Source organism: Ictidomys tridecemlineatus, chromosome 14, assembly GCF_052094955.1.
Source record: "Ictidomys tridecemlineatus isolate mIctTri1 chromosome 14, mIctTri1.hap1, whole genome shotgun sequence".
Taxonomy (NCBI): domain Eukaryota; kingdom Metazoa; phylum Chordata; class Mammalia; order Rodentia; family Sciuridae; genus Ictidomys; species Ictidomys tridecemlineatus.
Genome location: NC_135490.1, coordinates 67,266,200 through 67,287,648, shown reverse-complemented (window position 1 = coordinate 67,287,648; position 21,449 = coordinate 67,266,200). Strand labels below are relative to the sequence as shown.

The 21,449-nt window shown below is 45.1% G+C and overlaps 1 protein-coding gene and 1 long non-coding RNA gene across 2 annotated transcripts in view; one reads left to right on the top strand and one right to left on the bottom strand.

Annotated features, from left to right (window-relative positions):
- The window catches only part of Chrna6 (cholinergic receptor nicotinic alpha 6 subunit), a 186,228-nt gene that overhangs the window by 108,012 nt on the left and 56,767 nt on the right, over positions 1-21,449 (top strand). The window lies entirely within an intron of this gene.
- LOC144370474 (uncharacterized) lies at positions 2,436-5,836 on the bottom strand. The gene is made up of 2 exons (XR_013430454.1): positions 5,278-5,836; positions 2,436-3,796 (listed from the first exon to the last, which is right to left on the bottom strand). It is a non-coding gene; the product is annotated as an uncharacterized LOC144370474 (long non-coding RNA).

The following is a 21,449-nucleotide window of genomic DNA, read 5'->3' as shown; positions in this document are numbered from 1 at the left end:
AGGAGTGGGATAGGTGTGTTTCATTTTGCAATTGATGGTTTTGTGTTTGCTGTTCTCTCCTGGTCACTCCATATCCAAACATAAAGCAAGTCCAACATCCTTGTGTTTTCTAATTAAGAAACAGCGGAAAAGGCACAATTCTGACTTTGACACTCACATTGGCTGCTTCCACTGTGGACCAGTGTAGGGACATGCTCTTCTAGGTGCCCCATGGTGCATGGTAGTCTGCTGTCCCTGCTGCCTATTGCATCACTGTGACCACACCCAGCTGTGACCTCTGCTGGACCCTGCACTGCAAAGACCCATATTGCTTCCACCTTGGGATCAGGAAATGGAGAAGGCAGGCTAAGGATCAGAGGGCACACACCCCATTCCCTCTGGAAAGGCGGAAAACAAAGAGACAGGTGTCTGTTTGTCACTGCCACAACACGCTCCCCATCTTCTCCTGTCGGGTACAGTGGTCCACATGCTGGACTTACAGCGGCCAACACCCTGTCACACAACCAGGTAGCCAGCTGCTACCATCCTGTGGAACCTTGACAGGGCTTAGATGTGGCAGCTGCCACCACCCTGCATCCTTGCTGGGACACTTGTCCACACCTTTGGGACTATTGGAAGTAAGATTATCTGTGGAAACCATGTCCCACCCCACCACCCAATGCTGCTTCTGTCACCCCCTCATTCGGTCCCTGCAGGTGTCTTGGTTGCCCAGAAGACTCTGCTTGACCACTGCAACAGTGCAAAATGGGGTCCAGCAGGCAGGCAACTGACTATGTGCACAGACCCACCCTCCTGTCATGGACCACACAATTCCTCCTGCGCTCATTGGGCCATTCTGACACCACTGTTCCATGTACTGCCCACCCTGTGATCCAGAATAGGCCCCGGTAAAGCCTCTGGCAGATGGATTTTAAATGTTTTATGTTCTTTTTAGTTATACATGCCAGTGGAATGCATTTTGACACATTATAGGTACATGGAGTATAACTCCCCATATTTTGACTGTACATGATGAGGATTTACACTGGCCATGAATCCATACGTGAACATAGGAAAGTTACATCTGGTTCATTCTACTATCTTTCCTTTTCTCATCCCTTTTCCCTTCCCTTCATTCCCGTTTGTCTTATGCAATGAACGTCTATTCTTCCCTCCCCACCCCTTTGTTGTGCATTGGCAACCACATATCAGAGAACATTCAATCTTTGTTTTTTGGGATTGGCTTATTTCATTTAGCATGATAGTCTCCATCTCCAGTTCCATCTGCTTACCAGCAAATGTCATAATTTCATCCTTTATGGCTGAGTAATATTGCTGTGTGTGTGTATGTTTGTGTGTATGTATGTGTATGTGTGTGTATTTTTTTCCATTCATCTATTGAATGTCACCTAGGTTGGTTCCAGAGCTTAGCTATTGTGAATTAAGGTGCAGAAAATATTGATGTGGGTGCATCCTTATGGTATGCCAATTTTAAGTACTTTGGGTATATGCCAAAGAGTGGGATAACTAGTTCAAATGCTTGTTTCATTGCAAGATTTCTGAGGGATTTCTATACTACTTTCCAGAGCTTGGGAGGTTGAAGCAGGAGAATTGCAAGTTCAAATCCAGTCTCAGCAATTTAGCAAGGCCTTAAACAAGTTTACAAGACTCTGTCTCAAACTTTGAAAACAAACAAACAAACAAAAAGCGCTGGGATATGGCTCAGTGTTAACCCCCCATGAGTTCAATTCCTGGTACTAAAACAAATAAAAGTAATGTTTCATAAATCACTTCTGAAAAAAATCTCGTTAATTTTCTTAACTGGTGTTTTAAGATTATGTCCACATACAAAAACATGTCAACCATTTGACACCCAGAACAATATTCTGCCTTCAAAATGCAGGAAATCTTGTTATTTGAAACCCTAATGAGCTTTAGGAGACATTATTCTAAGTGAAAAAAGCAAATGTAGAAGGTCGTGCTCTATGACCTCAATGAAGTGTGGAATCAAAACCAGTTGCTCTGTAAAAGCAGAGAGCAGGATGGTGGTTCCCAGGAGCTCGGGGTTTACCCAAAGAGTACAAAACTTCAGTGATGCAGCATGAGCCAATTCTGGACATCTGTCCTACAACTGGGTCCCCACAGTGAATAACACTCTGTTGTATGCTTAAATTTGCTGCTCTGTGAGCTGGGGTTATGGCTCAGTTGCAGAGCACTTGCTTGGCACATGTGAGGTCCTGGGTTCAATCCTTAGCACCACACAAAAATAAATAAAAGAAAGGTATTGTGTCCAACTACAACTAAAAAAATTTTTTAATTGTTCTGCTTGAAAGTGTTCTCACTACACACACACACAAACACAAACACACACAGACACACACACACACACATGTGAGTGGGTGGATATGTTAATTAGCTTGATTACAGTAATCATCAATGTACAAGATACATGTATGTCATATGGTACTTGTATTTTATTTTATTTTTAAGCAGTTGTTATTATACTAATGTATTAAGACAAGTACAAAATAACCTTGTAATCAGGGTACTGTATCAGTCAATAACAAAGGAAAGACCACTACAGTATGAAGAGATATACAAATGACTCAAGTATACAGCTTTCATAGTTAACAGACAATTTTAAATGGGAAGTTGGTTTCTTTTACAAATGGTAAATTTTCCTGAAATAGGAAAAACAATATACAGTGCTCTAAGCATGAATAATAATTCCTGCCATAAATACAAGTGCCTTGCAGAAACTCCATGCAAATTTCAATTCCATTCTCTTTGTGAGTGTGACACTGTAGCTGACTTACCAGCTCAAACACTAGGTCAAGGGAAGCCTCCTCACTTTTGTCCTGGAAGAGCTCAGTACTCAATTTATCACTGATGTCCAAATGTCCAAATCTGTTGTCTTGAAAAATCCCTGGAATATAATCAATCCATTACAATGTATATGCAGTCGGGGCTAGTAGGAATATCACTTGAAACTGAATGTGAATATTTTCTCTGATAAGTAGATACTGATCCATAATGGGGGAGGGGGCAAGGGAGGAATGGATGAACTTTGGATAGGGCAAAGGGGAGGGATGGAAAGGGAGGGCCATGGGGGTAGGAAAGATGGTGGAATGAGATGGACATCATTACCCTAGATATACATATAGGAAGACACGAATGATGTGACTCTACTTTGTGTACAACCAGAGAAATAAAAAGTTGTGCTCCATTTGTGTACTATGAATCAAAATGAATTATGCCCTCATGTATGACTAATTAGAACAAATAAATAAATTTTTTAAAAAGTTCAGTCTGGAAGTGCCCTGCGGTCGAATGGACCACTGTCTCACCCGTGGTTTCTGGTGGAAAGCTGTGATTTGGATTGGAACCGTTTTTTCTGGAACATCAGTGGAAAGATGGGCTTCTGGTAGTTGGTCCCCCACAGGAATCAGGACAGATACATCATTTTCTTCTGCTGGACATGATGGATTAATTTCCAGAGGTTTCATTTCCATAGGTTCATGGAAACTAAACTGCTCTCATCACCACTCTCGTCTCTAGATCTAAAATCCCCATGAACTGATCCAGATTCTAGCAAAGTGTTTAACATTGGTCTCAAGACCTCTTTGAGTTCCCAGTCTCTTCTGATCCTGCTTTTTCTTAGAACAGTCTTCAATGGAGTGATCTTCTCAGAGTCTCATTTGGCATGAAAGGTCATCAGAGCAAGAGGCAGGCTGCACTGCACTGTCTGGCTCAGGTTCGGTGGTTTCCATTCCCATAATGTGGATCAGCTCCAATTCCTCCTCAGGGTCTAAAAACCCTACCAGAAAAGGAAGAAAGATGATCATTTACAAAATGACAATTGAATCCCATTCACTCATTAAAATATTTTGTGTTGGTTTGTGACTAAGTCACTGAAATCACTCCTCCTGTGCTGTATTTATTCTCTACCAGTCCATTTTAACTTTTAAGAAATGAAGGCTCCAAAACAGCACAAGCTATTCAAAATCAAAGCACAGGTAAAGGCAGGTGAGAAAGAATGACTTTGAACAGGACTTGGCAATTATTTGTGGACTTAACACTTTGTAATTCTGCTGGGTTATGAATTTTTATCATAAGGCCAAGGTGGGGTAGGATAGGAGACAGACATAACTGTGTCTAGATGAAGATAGCAAAGAAACACATCTCAGTTTGTGGTTCTCTTTACAGTTGTTTATGTATCATCGGCTTCATGAGTTGAGAAAAACTTGGAATCTTTGTGAGGGGGAAAAGTTCATCAAATGAAAGATAAACTTCAAAATTAAGTTGTGAATTTGGGGTATGAGTATATACAAAGAAAACAAGAGACTCTCAATTCAAGTGTTACATGGGATAAAGTCAGAAGCCTGTTAAACATTTCTATATTCATAAAGTTCCAATATACTCCAAGAATGTGAAAGGCCTAGTATGGCAATTGCCAGAAGAACATTACCACTACTGAGAAAGAATACCAGGTTTTCAGCTTCAGCAGTAACCACACTGCATACTGTGTTAAAAACCAAACAGGACCCCCATTATAGGTAAAGGCCTCATTTTTGTCTCCAGAAAAGTTACATATGTGCACTTTAAAAGGCCAGTAAAGGCATATTATAGAAAGGCAGCATGAAATACACACAAAATTTCAGATACTAAATGAACTCCCCAAAGAAATTAAAATGTTCTTGCAAGAATCAGAATCCTTGAACAAAAGTGAAATTTGAGAGTATTGGCTGAGATCATGCCAAGCAAGAAAGATAATGAGCAATTGATTCTCTTCTCTTTTCCACCAAACTGAAAGGACATGTGATGCAAAAGCCTATGCCTTAATCAAATATGCATGGAGGGTGTCCAGTACAGTGCCCAGCACAATGCACACAGTGGGTGTTCCATACATATTTCTTAGCTGATTTCATGAAGAAAAAGGAATGCATTAAAGGCTAAGTTTTTGGTTGCTTGTAGGTCAAAAACAAAAACTGAGTTTTGAGAAAAACATTAAAGTCCTAATTGGAGAGATTCATAATTGATCTATAGAAAGTGAATAATCAAACTTAGAAACACAAATCACAGAGCATGGCTCATGACAAAGTGTTTGCCCAGGTACAAAAGGAAGCAGTGGAAAAAGGAGCTTTCAGAGTGAGCGGTCATCCTCAGGGAAAGCTAGGAGGCAGCCAAGCAAGGCCTGTGGTTCATCCTCTGGTGCTCCTGCCTGGAGGCACAACTGGCACAGCCCGCGGTGTTCCCTCTGCACCACCTGAAGCCCACGCATGCTCACTGACCACTCACCTGGCCCCCACCCCGCGCCGGCGGACAGGTGGGTGCGGGTTCCCTCAGGCGCTCAACCGCCGCCCCTCCCCAGCTCCAGGGCGCCCCAGGCGGCACCCAGTCCCCATCAGCGGGCACCACAGGGACAGAGGTAAGAGAGACTCGGGTTGCTGCGCGCCATCCCCGCCCGCCGCGGGTCCCAGAGGCTCCTCCCGGAGGACACCTGCCCGCCGGCCGCCCTGGCGCGCGGGGCAGGCAGCGTCCTAGCGGGAAAGAGGCGCCCGAAGTTCTGGTTCAGCTGCCGCGGGCTGCGGGTCTCAGGCCGCGGAAATGGCGGCCTCGGCCGGTCCGGCTCTGCACACCTGCCGGCGACGGGCGGAGCGTGAGGCCGGGCCAGTGGATGCCGTGCCCGGGCAGCGCAGGTAGCGACCAGAGCGGGACCTGAGCGGCACCGCCATCCCGCAGCCTCCAGCCGTCCAGGCTTCCGTTAGCGGAAGCGGGCGCTGGGAGGGAGCGCGGAGGACAGTGCGCCCCCTGCTGGCTGGTCGGCCACTCGGCCGCCAAGCCGCCAAGGAAAGCCCAGGACTCTGCAGCTATTTCAAATCAAAGGCTGAATGTTCTCTCTGATAAGTGGATGCTGATCCATAATTGGAGAAGGGGGATGGAGGAACTTTGATGGGGCAAAGGGAGGGAGGAGTGGGAAGGGGGAAATGGAGGCTGGAAAGATGGTGGGATGAGATGGACATCATTACCCTAGGTCCATGTATGAATGCACAAATGGTGCATCGTGTACAACCAGAAAAATGAAAAGTTGTGCTGCAATTGTGTACGATAAATCACAATGCATTCTGCTGTCATATACACCTAATTAAAATTAATTACTTAATTTAAAAATAAATCAGCAAACTACAAAAAAAAAAAAAAGAATTTTAAAGCCCTCTAGAAGCACATGGAGATACAAGGAAGCCAAATGATCATAAAATATTGAGAAAGAACAGTGGGGACTTGACATGACTCCACAATGGGCAGGAGGAGTGGCGAGATGGAGATGCTGCCTTTGAATTGTACAGTGCGTTTATTATGTTTTAACCCATTGGACAATTGTCCCATGGGACAATCCACGTATTTCATTGAAGCAGCCCCAGAACACTCTCCCAGGGAATCCATCACCACTCCATAGCTGCTCCTCCTGCTGCCAGGATGAGGCTCCGTGTCTCCTTTATCCAGACGCAGAGGCTGCAGGTGCTGCTGGCGCCAGGGTGTGTGACTGGGGTGGGGGGCTGCCCACTATGTCCCTGATGGAGATGCCACTAGAGAGGTTCAATCTCTTACTCTGCAGGGACTGACAACCACTCTGCCTGTCCAACCCCAACTCATCAGGGCCATGGTCAGTGAATCACTAGGTGTGGAAGGACTGGGAAAACCTGGCCTTCAGAGTCTCCCAGGCTCCTCATGCAGGCAGGACCACCCACTGCACCCAGATTTGCAGCCCTGTGGGCAAGCAGTCCTGGCCTCAAGCAGGGACAGTATGGCTTCAAGGACGAGTGGGACACATCCCAGTCCTGGAATCCCTCAGCTGCTGTGAAGCCTCCTAGGACTTGGGACACATTTCTCAATCTGAGGATTGAAGGACGTGGTGTGTCAAGATATATATCACTTTTTGCACATGTGCCACATTCAACCAAGTCCAATACCTATTCATTTCAATGCAGTACTCATGTGGAAGATCAGGATTGTGGTTACTTATCTTCCTTTTTTCCCCTTTTGTGACTGAGAATCAAATAATATAAATAGTCAGTTTTTTTCTTTGTTTTACTTTTTCTAATTTTTTCTAATTAGTTACGCATGAGAATGGAATGCATTTTGACACATGACTCATACATGGAGTATAGCCTCTCATTCTTTGGTTTGTATGTGATGTAGAATCATACTGGTCATGAAATCATAAGCCATAATTTCATTCTTCTTTAAAGCTGAGTAATATTTCATTGTGTGCACATGCCTCATGTTCTTATCCATTCATCTGTTGAAGGGAACCTAGGTTTGTTAAATAGTTTATCTATTGTGAATTGATAAATATTGATAAACTTTGATGTGATTACATTACTGTAGTCTGCTGATATTAAGTGCTTTGAGTATAAACCTAAGAGTGGGGTAGCTGGGTCAAATGGTGGTTTCATTCCCAGTTTTCTGAGGAATCTCAATACCACTTTCTATAATGTTTGCACCAATCTGCAAGGCCACGGGCAATGTATGACTGTACCTTTTCTCCCACAGCCTCATCAACATTTAATACTGCTTGTATTCTTGATAATTGTCATTCTGAATGGAGTGAGATAAAATATTAGAGTAGTTTTGACTTGCATTTTTATAACCACTAGAGGTGTTAAACATTTTTTCATATATTTGTTGGTTGATTGTATATCTTCTTAGTTAAGTGTCTGTTCTGTTCCTTAGCCCATTTATTAATTGAGTTATTTGTTTTTTTGGTGTTGAGTTTTTTGAGTTCTTTATATATTCTGGAAATTCTCTATCTGAGGTGCATGTGGTAAAGATTTCATCCCATTCTGTAGGCTCTATCTTCACATTATGGATTGTTTTCTTTACTGAGGAGACAGTTTAGTTTGAATATATCCCATTTATTGATTCTGGATTTTACTTCTTGTGCATTAGGAGTCTTGTTAAGGAAGTCAGTTCCTCGGCCAACATGGGACTACTTTTTCTTCTACTAGACCCAGGGTCTCTGTTCTAGTGCCTAAGTCTTCTTTGAGTTGAATTTCCACCAGGGTGAGAGATAGGGGTTTCATTTTATTTTTCTACATATGGATTTCCAGTTTTCTCAGCATCATTTGTTGAAGAAACTATCTTTTCTCCAATGAATGTCACGTGTATGAAAGAAGATTCCTTCCTACACAGGATCTAGCCAATGCAAATGCAGACAAATTGGCAGAAGAATTTAAGAGGTTTGGAGTTACACCAAGGGTAAGAGTATGTGAAGCCACTCTAGACACTCCTCTTGTGGAGAAAGAAGGCAACCATGTGCTCAATTGGCCTTTTACTGATGTTGCACCACCCTCCAACAGGTTTTTTTGGCTCTTAAGTCTTTGGAAAATTACCTTTCATGCAGCACCTGGTTGTTTCATTGCTGTCTGTGGCCCTGAAGGCCTTGGGAGGCTCCAGTGTGGGTTGCTCTAGCATTAGTTGAAGGGGCGCTGCGGCATGAAGATGCACCACAGTCCCTAAGACAAAAACAGTGTGGGGCTTTGAACAGCAAACAACTCTTGTATTTAGAGAAGCATCATCCAAAAATGCAGCTGTGCTTCAAAGGTTCCAGGGGGCACAGGAACAACTCCTGCGTTCCGTAAGTCGTGGTGCCTGATGCTGCTGCCTTGGAAATGGGACGTGTGATGGGACCTAATTGGGTGTAGATATTAGCTAGTGTGTTGGTGTGCTGGGTGGGTCTGATGGAACTTCCATGGGAATACTGGAAAGGAGTTTCACCAGGCCACAAGGTAGACAGAATTACATCATCAATGATCTGGTGATGATCAACCTACGTAGACACTGAGCAAAAACTACTTTCTGTTTGGTAATTAAAATGTGTTATGCTTTGGGTGTGAGTTGTCCCCCAAAGCTCACGGGTGACAATGCAGAAATGCTCACAGTGAAGTGATTAGATTGTGAGTGCTCTGGCCTAACAGTTGACCTAACAAATCCTGAGTTTTTTAAATACTTTTATTTATTAATTTTATTTATTAATTTTTTTAATTGTTGATAGATATTTATTTTTATTATATGTGGTGCTGAGATTCGAACCCAGTGCCTCACACATGCCAGGCAAGTGCACAACCACTGAGCCATAACCCCAGATCTCCAAATCTTGATGATTTTGAGTGGATGATTTGAGAGGACTAGGTATTTGGTGGTAACTGCCAGCAGGTGATGTGAGTCAGCAGGAAGGAGGTCGTGGGCGCCCGCCCTTGTGGGTTACATTTTCTCCCTGGGAGCTTGCTCTGTCTCTCTGCATTCCTGCTGCCATGGGACAGGGTAGTTTTCCTCTGTCATGGGCTTTCACCATGATATTCTGCCTCTGCTCTGGCCCAAAGCAATGGTGCCAACTGATCATGGACTGAAACCTCTGATATTGTGAAAATATCTTTTCTCCTTCTACAATGGATGTTCTTGTTAGGGATTTGGGTCACAGTAACAAATAAATAAATAAATAAATAAATAAATAAGGGACCACAATAAAAAAATTTATATCATTTTCTACAGAAAAAAACAATATCCTTTTATTTTAAAAATTCTATCAAAATAGGTTTCCATATGACACTGCATTTTTAAAAAAATTAATGTTAACCAGCCTGTGGGTTAGCAGACTATACAGACTTCATCAGAGCATTCATAGATGCTTAGAATATTTACAAGTGTTGTTCACTAGGTGGTAAAGTTCTGTTGCTATTTTTCCAGTACATATTCCACAGTAAAAGAAAGGGCATATGTTGGAATTCTTGTTTAAAAATTCTTAACAAATGGACAAAAGCAAAATTTTCTGAAAAAAGATTTTTCTTGAAATAGTTCTCTTAAACAATCAGGAATATAGAAATGCAAAATAAATGTAAAGAAGAATAAGAAGGTTTAAGTTCATATTATTCTTTTAAATTATTTAAAGTAACATTAAGGTAAATTTTTACGTTCATTATAAAAATGTTGTCCCACCTTCTGCAAATGATTTAACTCTGATTGCTGCAATGGAAATTTCACTTATTTAAAAAAAAATATATGCATGGAAGAATAATATCTTGCTTGCTACCTATGCACAAATTCCAGCTGACCTCAGACTAGTCAGGTAAGATGACCTTTGAGAAACATCAGTCGCAGAGTCTGTTGGAGTCACTACTCAGTCTTGCAAACTGAACAATATTTTGACAAGAGAGCCAGGAACTCACTGAGTCTTCAAGACTGTGCCAAACAGCCTCCAATGATCTTCTCCACGAATGCTTGTGAAATATGCATGTGGAAGAGGTGTGCAGAAATTCTGGAATAACCAATATTGATTGATCAAAATAATTGATCAGAAGAAACACATGATTTGGGGCAATTCACATAGAACTTTATTGGAAAGAATCTCTGCATTTTCCTTAGCAGGCAATTGGCCCTGTTCCTAGTCCCAGTTTCTGCAAGCAGTTTAGGAGCCAACCTGTGGCAGACTGGCTGGAAGTGTCCCTGGCCCAATGGAGCAGGCCATGTTTTCACACGCTGGCCCTTTCCTAGAGGAGCTTCATCTTCTTTTTCTCTTTAGCAAGCCTCCTGGGGAAATCACACATGGGTGGGATGCACTGTCTACACGGTCCCCACAGTCTGGGCTGCTGGACAAATTCAGACACAAGAGGTGCAAGGCCTTCTTGGGTAGATCCCTCCCCACCTCGTTGTCACAAGGGCTGAGGCCAGGGCCAGAGCACAATAGGAATCCTGTCCCACTGAGGACGTGACTTCAGCTGGCAAGGCCAGACTGAAGCCTATGTGGAGCCCATTTGACCTGAATAATGGAGCTTGCTATATTCAGGGTTGGTGCCCTCTCCTGCAGCAGACCTCACAGGGGCTCCTGTCCCTGAGGCTATTGGAACTGTTGGAGGGGAAGTAGTTCTGCTGTAATCCTCTGAGTTAGAAGATAGAGAAGTTGGAGTCACAAGAACCAAATTATTGCTGTTAGGAGAACAAGTCTTTGACTTCATTGTTTTTAGGTTTTGGTTTTCTGGTTTGAATTCCCTGTTTTTTTGTAGGAAGAGGTTGAGGCACTGCATGGAGTTTCTGATAGAGTCCACAGGCATTGCACGCAGGTTTGCCTTCAGCGTTTCTGCAGCATAAGGTCATGATGGTGGTGTGCCAGTTGTCATGGGATAGTCCTAGCCACCAAGATGAAGGCGCGTGCTTCTGCTGCTTGATGCGGGGCAGACTGAGGTCATTCATCTTAGTGTAGAGGCTGCAGGCTTTGCACAGGTAGGGGCCAGTTCCCTCCTACCACCAAGTAGTGTCTAGATGGAGCCACAGTTTATGCATTTGGTGCGCTCTCTGGCAGGTCCTCCAGTAGGTTTGCAGTGGGGCCCAGAGGCACTGCAAGCAAGGCTCAGGCTTGGCTGTTCAGACTGTGCAGCAGTAGAGTCTCCAAGGGTCCAGCTGTCCAGGCAGACATCAGTGGCAAACCTATGTAGGGACTCAAACTGAGTCCTTTTGAAAACTGCAATACAATTTAGTAGTTTGACTGACTGACAGCCTCGTTTCTTGAATAGCCTTGGCTCAGGCAAGTACAGCAGCTGAACTTGGCCAATGCAGAGTAGTACTATTGTTGTAAGCAAGGAAAGGATTTTGTGCCTCACTTTTTAGTTCATAAATACTGCCACATGGCACTGCACACATTAGTGCCATGGACATTTTGTGATTGTGAGGGCTTTCAGAGAATCCAGTCATTCCAGTTGTTGATTTTTGTATTTCTGCTTGCTCAGATAAATTCTATGGAATTGAACTTCTCTAAAGTTATTTTTTCCTTTGAATATCAAGTTAGAGTTTATTCATCTTAAGGATGAGGGTGTTATTAATGTTTATATTCTATTTTCATCATTAAAACATACAACTAGAGGTTCAGGGACTGCTGACCAGGGTTGGCTGTGCTTAAACTCTGAATTCATCTGTGGGCTGGGTACCCACGCTCTGGGTAGGTTCCTGGTTTGGGAAAATTTCCCCACTCAGTCCCATGCCCCTCTAGTAGTTAGGATCCAGCTCTCCAATAATGTCCCTGATGACCTTTGCAGCAGGGCAGGGACATACCCTCTTGCCAAGGAAGTGTGCAGACTTTGCAATCTCCTGGAGGGTTGGACAGCTGCGGTGGCATCTCTTAGTCTGAGAAGTCAGAGTACAAGAGCCTGGCCACAGTGATCTTTTCTGCCCAGTGGTGGACCTGGTCACCCAGGTAAGGAGCTGGACTCCTCCTCTGCAGACTTTAGAGTCACTCTCATGGCTTCGGTGCCCAAGGATCCTGGAGGGCAGAAGCCAGAACTTGCCTCCCAAGGAAGCTGTGGACCCCTCCAGGCCTACAGGCCTGAACACTACCACTCAGCCAGGCAGTGGCCTTTGTGGCTCCCAAAGCCTAGGGGCCCTCTCACCTCCACAGGCACAGATGAGCACTTGCTGCTGAGAACTGCAGGTAGGAAAGGATCTAACCAGCACTGGAGATGAGCCTGTGCATGGAAGGAAGAGGCATCAGGATTGGAAACTGGTGCTTGGTGGGGAAGGGACACCCACTGGGTAGCACCTGAATTCTGTTCCTGTCCCCAACCCCATACCTCTCCATGCCCCATGCACCTGGCATAATGGCCACAGCAAGCAGCTTTGAGTACATCTCCTGGACAAAATGCAGGGCTCTCAAAGGGCATGGTGAGCTATTTCTACATTTCCCCTTGTTCATTCTGGGGTCCTGAGCAGACAGAAAGCTCCTTTTATTTTGAAAACCCAACTCCAGTGCCTAAATTCATGGCAACTTTGGCAAAAGCCACAAGCCGGATGTAGAAGATGGAACATGACCCTGTTGGAGAGCCCCATCCCATGTATGCTAGTCACGTGCATGACCAGGTGACACCCTCTTACCCAAACACTGTCCTCACTGGCCAAGTAATCTGCCCTCCAGGGGGGTGCAAACTGAACTCACCTGGACTAGGAGGTAGATGTCTCAGGGTCAAGAGGCTGGTGACCCCATCTAGTGCCCAAAGCCTGATCAGATATGGAGGGACAAGGAAGAGAACCAGAATCGCAACTCCCCTGTCATGAACTGCCTGGCTATTGGTGGCAGGGCAGAGAGGGGTGGCCTAGTGAGAACCTGCACATGGAGGAGGCTGGTCCCTCCAAAGACATCTCCCAGACCTGCACCCCCATGCCCTACCATAGGAGGCTGAAGTGGTGGAGGGCAGGCTACCCTGAAAGCCTGAAAGATCTACAAGGGATTGTATTGTGAGCTGCAGTCCGTCTCTTTGCTGGTCTTGTCTGGACTTGGAGGGCTGCAGGTTGTTTCCTAGCAAACCTCCAACCCCACTATCTTCATCTGTCCGAGAGATTCAATAATGGCAATTACGCCTTTGAGCTGTGTATCTCCAAGGATGCAGGCTCCTGTCACAGTGAAAGGAAGGGTGGGTCCACTTAGCTGGCAGTATCCCAGTGGGCACTTGGTACATAGGATTGCTGTAGTGGGGATGGTACGAATGTGTTTGGGAAATCATGGGCTGGTGTGGCTAGAAGGGGCAGTGGGCTCCTCGAATCTAGCTGATACATTGTCAGTCCTGCTGGGTTGGGGGATAGTGGCCTGTTTGGGGGGACCACTGGCCCTTGTCTGAGGATCAAAGCACCTCTACCCTCCTATGCTAGTCATTTTTTGGCACTGTCAGGGAGTTCCATGTGTGATGGTTCATGAATTGGATTGTATGTCCCTTGGTTTCAGGCTTTGGGTCACCTAAGGAGCCCAGTATCCCTTAAATAGGGGAAGTACCTGGGGTCAACCTTTATTTATCTGGGCATGGAGATGCTCTGCTGTTCTAACTTTTCAGATTTCAGGGAGAGGCAGCCATGGTTTCATAGCATTCTTTCTCCCACACACCCAGGACCTCTCCCACGGTTTCAGTTACCATTTCCTTGTGTCTGAAGACAAGTCACTATCAGGCTCTCTGTCTTCTCATATGGGCTGACCCCCTGGTACCAGAATCACCTTCCTCTCACACATTCCATTGCCTTGAAGGGAAGGGATTCATCTGTCACATTTGGATAGAAACCTGCCTGTGAACCTGGAGTTCTGGAGCCACAGAGGAGGAAAGAGATTGACCAGTGCTGTAGTAGGTGATTTGAACCACTCAGTAGTGCTACAAAGGCTGTGGAGAGGGAAGGTCAATGGCTTGTCTGAACACTGTCCTGGGGCACTTGATGGGAGGGTTCAAGGTGAAAGGCAGGGCTCCTGGGTAGCAACTGGTTCTCCTCCACGGGCTGGTGCTATGCTGGCAACTGGAGGGATAGACAAGAGCACAAAGGATGATAAGTGACCTAACCGCAGAGGTAGGATCTTGAGAGTCACAAGGGCCTCCTGGCTCATTGGCCACTCGCTTGTCTTAAACAGAGATGAAAAGCTACATTATCTTCCAGGTCCCAATCTATACATGTTCCCATATCCACCCCCCAGTAATGATGACCAGAAGTGACCTAGTGAGCCCAGGACACACAGTGCTTAGCCCAGATTCTCAGGCAGCACTGGACCATGCTGCTCGATGGGAGATTACATTCCATACCATGGTGAAGATGAGGCTTTCCTTAAAATATGTGGTTCAAATTTAAGAAATAAGGGAAAGGGACTTAAAAATTATTAGTCAATCCAGGTGTGGTGGTGCATTCCTATAATCCCAGTAATTCAGGGGCTGAGGCAAGAAGTTGTTGAGTTCTAGGCTAGTATCCCAAAAGTAGTGAGACCCTGTCTTAGAATAAAAAGTAAAAGAGTTTTGTAAAGCCCAATGGAAGAGCACCTTTGGCTCAATCTTCTGCACACACAAAACATGCAGTTATTCCAAATTTGCATAATGTCTAGCTCCACACATTACCATGAACATATGTCACATCTTTCTTTGACATCCAATCAGAAAGCAAGATAGATGCATAAAAAGAGTCAGAAAAACTAGAAACAATAAAATTTACATACATTTGTGGGGCAAGAGCAAGGCCATGGAGGCAAACACGTGAGTTTTTAGGAAGCCCCTTTAGCTAGCAATGAATATCTTAGCCAGGTTGAAGGTCAGGAAAATTGCCCAGCTCAGATCAAGCAGGTTACCACCAAACCAGAGTGTGGGTTTTGTGATGGTGTCAGGTCAGGCATACATGCAGATCTCCTCTATGCTCCACAGTGAGTGTTTTAGATGCACAGTGTTTAACCCTGGGCTTCAGTGTGGACCCCAGGACTTGAATGAGCACTTCAAAACCAGCTTTCCCTCCAGGCCCAGCAGTGCAGGTTTCAAGACCACTTCATGCCTGAGAGGGAAGCTGGCAAATGGGAAGTCTGGATATGATGTCCCATATCCAGCCCACCTGTGACAAAGTCCAAGCCTGTCCTGGAGACTCTAAACCCCTGCACTGCACTATAGGAAAGCCTAGCCAGCTGTTGAGTGATGTGCACAAGGACATCTGGGTTGACATCATATCCACAAGACCAAGCAGCCCATTGCTGCTAGTCAGGGTTGAAGGGTTGGTGAGTTCAAGCCCACAGCCTGGGCTGAGCTTCCTGGGTGGGTTACACTAATTGAATGTGTTATGTCACTTTGTTTGGATTGTATTTATACACACAAACTCAACATAGACAATGCAGTGAATGATTACTCCACTTAGGAGGAGTTAACTTAAGAGACTATAACATATATACAGTGAGAACTACTTTCGTCATACGCTCTTAACGTCCCATAATTGTGTTAACAAGTTCTTTCTGAATTCTTTCTAAGTTTTAGGTTCCCAAGGTCCACAGGCATGATTTGTGATCTTTTGGAAGTTTTCAGATATTTGTATGTCTGTTTATATTCCTTTCTCCCTTGTAGCATTTTCTTTTCTTGTATTGTCTAGTATTTTTCCTTAAAGTGATCTCTTTTAGTTACACTCAATTTACTGCTCTCCCAGAGCATTCTTTATAACTGCAGCTTAAGTTTTTAGGTTACACCTCAAACTTTACATAGTTTCTATCCTTCCTGATGGAAATCACCCCATTAGTTAGGAAAACCACAGTATTTCTATATCCTTTATTACCTTATTGTCCTCTGATGAATCCTAACATAACCACACTTTTATATATGAAAATTAGTTACTTCCTCCAAACTAAGACAAAAAAGATCTTTATTGTCTCCAGTCTCTGTCCCTGTCACCAAGGGAATTATGATAGAGTGCTTAAACACTGCAATTCTTTCAGACTTTTGTTTCCTAGAAGCATTACCCTCCCATTAGTCTGAAATTACTTGAAAGTAATGGCCATATTTATTTTGCTCATCACCAATTTATAGGTAGTACCATGCAGAGAATATACTCAATAAATACTTATGAATGAGTAATTACTCTTGACCTTCACATTGCATATGGAGTTAGTGTTGTAACTACTACTCTAGTTGTATCCTCACATTATCATAATCATCCTCTTCCAGAAATGATATATTCAAGAAAGACTTTTGGTAATTGTTAATACAAAACATAAAATAGAATTTGAACAGATAAATTTCTTTTCCCTCACACTTTGAAATGGAAGAGAAAGACATTACCATAAAAATAAACATAACTTTGACAGATTTTATTATAGCAATCTAAAAATATGATTTCCTTATATATTTAGGTCAAAATCATAGGGAAGCACCCAAATATATAGTACTAAATAAACTAAAATGAAATTTACAATCCACAATTAATTCCTAAGTATTGATTTGACAGATGAACTGATGAAATCTTATTATTAATCTGTTTTTTATTCAGTTTAGTAGTATTATCTTAAGTTTATGGAGCAGTTATTCTTGTTGTCAGACTGGAATTAAAGAGATGAAGCTAATAAGATGTAAGATCTATGAATTAGTTTATAAAACACACCCATATTTTATTAAAAGTGAAGAATGTTAACTTTTCTCATTTGCAAGTTCTGCTTTAGTTCCCCAGAAATAAAAAAAAAAAAATCATAAAGGGAATAAATGACTCATGGCCAAAACATCTAATAAAAATTGTGATCATTCTTTCAAGAATTCTTTTTCCTGACACATGAATTTTTCATGTGGTAGTACTCTTTTTGTGCACTTTACAGTGGAATGGAATTGGAGCATGAGTATCTTTTCTTCTATTCCGCAGTGACCAGTAGTCTCTTCAGAAGACAATGAATGATATCGAGGGTCTCACTGGGACAATAAAACTACCGTTCCTCCTTTGGTTGAAGCTAATGCAAAAAATAAACAGTGTGGACCAGTTCTCACGCCAGTGTGTCTGATTTTCTTTTCCCCTTCCTCCACTTGGGTGGTCTCCATATGGGACACCTCTCCTCCTTGAATGCTCTGTTTCTTTGGGGAAGTTTGAGTTTCCTGATGGGCCAGTCCTGGTGGTGACTTCAGTCCTATGGCCAAAGACTTGGGGCCTGCAAATGGGAAGGAGTAGAAAATTCAGAGTAAGAAAGACACTTCCAGGGAATAGAACATTGGTTCATAGTATTCTCTATTGGGTGCTTCCATCTTGCCCTCTGTCGGAGCCAGCTGCTCAGATATATCTATTCATAGTTCAAAGCTAGCTGAGGGCAAGTACCAACAAATATTCAGCAAGCCTTAGCCTAATTCACCAATGGTTATCTGAGTCAAGAACCTCATTCCCTTGGTGCTGCAGTGCTCTGCTTTCAACCTGTGATGGGCTGAGTTCTCTGCTGCTTGGTACTGACCCTGAAGACTGATCCTCCCCACAAGGTCAACTGCTATATTTGATGACAAATACGCCACCTGAGGATCACAAGGCCAGACCCAATGTGACTACTCATGTCCCATATGTTAGAAAGGTCTTCCTTTAATTGAGATTAAATTTAATCTTTTTGAGAAATAGAAAGCTGCTCTACTCCAGCTTCTTCAATATAGAGAACGTGAAGCAAAGCAAAGCATAGTGTACAGAGTCATGGAAACGGGCACCTCAGGGTTCTCATGAGGACACACATCATGGAACAGTTTTATGATCAACGTCATGGTGCTATCAAACTCTTGACAACTTACGTAACTTCATTGCTGCCCTGTTTCTGGCCTGCTCACATTTCCTCCTGTAAAGCCCAGTTGTGTTTTTCTATGTAAACACAACCTGCAGTCATTGTTACATCAGTTCCAATCCATTGTTATTTACTCTTTATAGTAATTTTAGATATTTTTTACTCTGTAGGATTTTCAAACTTTAGAAATACTGTTAAGAGAATTCCATATGGGAATTCTTTCCTAATTGATCTAATCAATCTTGTTGAACTCATCTTGTTGAGCAAACAGCTTTTACAGATTTTTAACACATCATTAATGAGGGAGACAGGTCTATATTATAATAGTTGAAAGATTCATCTATACATGTGAAATATTGAAGTGTGTTTGCAAATGAATGCCAAACTTTTCTTCCTAGTGGGGGAGGGAAGACCACTGAAACTGCCTGGACAAACTTTATTTCCTGTCTCTCCATGAGAGTTCTTTGGAATGTCTAGGAGGAGTCACAGACTTTTCACATTTTGCCACATGTACTTTATCTTGCCTCTTTCCCTAATTCAACCTTTCTGAACAGTTTGAGAAGTATTTGTGTCTCCTACCCCTGTGCACTTAATGCCTTTACTCTGCTGTGACTTGTCCAGGACAGCACATTCTCTCCCATAACCCTGGAAAATTCCTACATTCAGGAAACTAACATTGACACAACACTTTCCTCTAGTCTATAGCCCAATTTCTTAGTTGTCCTGTTGTCATCCTCCATGCTTGATTGAAGTCCAGGCTCCCACAGTTCATACACTTATCACATCTCTTTAGTCTCCTTTATAGTTTCAGAAAATTTTCAAGTGTGCCTACTTCTGAAACTTAGAGACAAAGACTGTGGCATTTCTGTGTATGTGTGTGTGTGAGTGTGTGTGTGTGCACGTACACATATGCACTGCTTCATTGGTGATTATGTCTTCAGCAATTATGTGAAAAGCCAACAAATCGCAAATATGTGGCACCAGGCCTACAATATAGAAATAGCTGTCGACGTGTCTGCCCTGCTTACCAAATTGAGTCAGTGTAAGAACTTGGCAGGCAGGAGGTGACTAGAACTTGACAGCCTTCGAAGGAGGGGTCGTATCCATGGGCTCTTCACTGGCAGCCTGGGAGGTTGGTGGTGCTGATGCCCTCTGTGCCAGGGTGGAGGCCGGTGAGTGGTCCTGCACTGGCAGCGTGGTAACAGTGGGGGCATTGGGAAGAGAGGCTCTTTGCTGTCCAGCAGGGTTCCTAGAAGCAGGCTGAGGGGCGGGTGGTGGGACAATGGAATGGGAGAGATTGGGGTTGGGTTGGGAGAACTGAAGGGTTGGGGGGCTGGGGAGGACTGGTCCCTTTGCTGGCTGCCTGTGCTGCCTATGGCCATGGACATTGCTGTCACTGGATGCACGAGAGGACAAAATGACCGCCATGGAAGGGGGAGTGGTGTCCATGGCCGTGTCCTCAGGCAGCACAGCGGGATTCTGGGAGAGGTGAGCCGATGACATGGCTATTAGGGTGGGAGGGACACTCCTAGTGGAGTGCTGGCCCTGGGTATTGGGGTTTGGGGTGGAAGGGACAGGAGTGGGTCTTGGGAAGGAATGAGGAGGAGGAGGTAGAGGAGCAGCAGGGCTGGGGAGGACTGGTCCCTTTGCTGGCTGCCTGTGCTGCCTATGGCCATGGACATTGCTGTCACTGGATGCACGAGAGGACAAAATGACTGCCATGGAAGGGGGAGTGGTGTCCATGGCCATGTCCTCAGGCAGCACAGTGGGATTCTGGGAGAGGTGAGCCGATGACATGGCTATTAGGGTGGGAGGGACACTCCTAGTGGAGTGCTGGCCCTGGGTATTGGGGTTTGGGGTGGAAGGGACAGGAGTGGGTCTTGGGAAGGAATGAGGAGGAGGAGGAAGAGGAGCAACAGGAGGAGCAGCCAAAGCAGAGGGAACACTAGGAGGAGGAGCAGGAAGGGGAGGAGGAGGAAGAGGAATAGGAACAGGAGGAAGTGGAAATGGAGAAGGGGGAGAGGGAAAAGGAGGAGGAGGAGAAGGAGGAGGAGGAGGAGGAGGAGGAGGAGGAGGAGGAGGAGGAAAAGGAGAAGGGGAATGAGGAGGAAGAGAGGGAGTAGGACGAGGAGAAGGAGGAGGGGGAGGAGGAGGAGGGGGAGGAGGAGCAGGAGAAAAAAATGAAGGAAGAGGAGAAGGAAATGGAAGAGGAGGAGGAGGAGGACAAGGAGAAGGAGGGGGAGGGGGAGGAAGAGGAAAAGGAGAAGGAGGAGGAGGAGGAGGAGGAGGAGGAGGAGGATCTATGCACATGGGGGTTGGGGATTCCATTCTGGAAGAGGTAGGATTGGAGGGGAAAGGGACCTGGGTAGGAGGTGTGGGAAGGTGAAACACATTAGGGGTAATTCCAACATGGGGACTGGGGCTGAAGGGAGAAGGAGGTTTCCTGGGAAGAGGCAGTGGAATATTAGATGAGGGGGAAGGTGGAGGGATGGGTAGGTTCAGGGGCCCAGCAGGCTCGAATTCCATTGGGATGGGGGAGGGGTCAGTGGGTGGGGGGAGGGGGCCTGCATTCCAGGTAGGGCCTGCAGGTGGGGAGGATGAATGGACAGTGGTGGTGCAGTCCTCCAGAGCCTCTCTTCCGCCCTGGGCGACCTGTGTCTCAGGCTTCACGTGCTTACTTCTGGCACTCTGAACCCTCCTCAGGGTGCCTTTTGAACATAAAAGTGGCCGCTTTGCAGGTGGGGGCAGCCCATCCTGATGCCAGGCAATCAGTGATGGCAGGGCCACTGGCATGAGCAGCTTTCTTTTATGCGGCCTCCTGGAAGCAGCAGTTAGTGAGGGCCAACCCTGGGATAGAGCACAGGTGGGCTTCAGGCCCTGCTCTCCCTGGATGGATGGGGAGGCAGACAGGCAGATCCACTTCTTGGGCGACACGGGGGGCCTCTCGAGAACACTATTTCCCTCTGGGGGCCTAGAACTGGCCTCCAGGGCACTGAGGTCTCCCCGAGTGACCTCCTCCGTCTTCTTCTCCTCCTGGTCCTTCTCCTCCTCCTTCAGCTTCTCCTCCTCCTCCTCGTCCTTCTCCTCCTCCTTCAGCTTCTCCTCCTCCTCCTCCTCCTCCTTCTCCTCTTCCTCCTTGTCCTTCTCCTCCTCCAGCTTCTCTTCTTTCTCCTCCTTCAGCTTCTCCTCCTCCTCCTCCTCCTCCTCCTCCTCCTCCTCCTCCTCCTTCTCCTCTTCCTCCTCGTCCTTCTCCTCCTCCAGCTTCTCTTCTTTCTCTTCCTTCAGCTTCTCCTCGTCCCCCTCCTCCTCCTTCTCCTCCTCCTCCTCCTGCTCCTCCTCCTGATGGGTCTTGCTGTTTTCTGGATGTTCCTGGGCCCTGAGCTGGGCTTCCTTAGCCGCACCAAGAGGGCAGCGAGCAGCT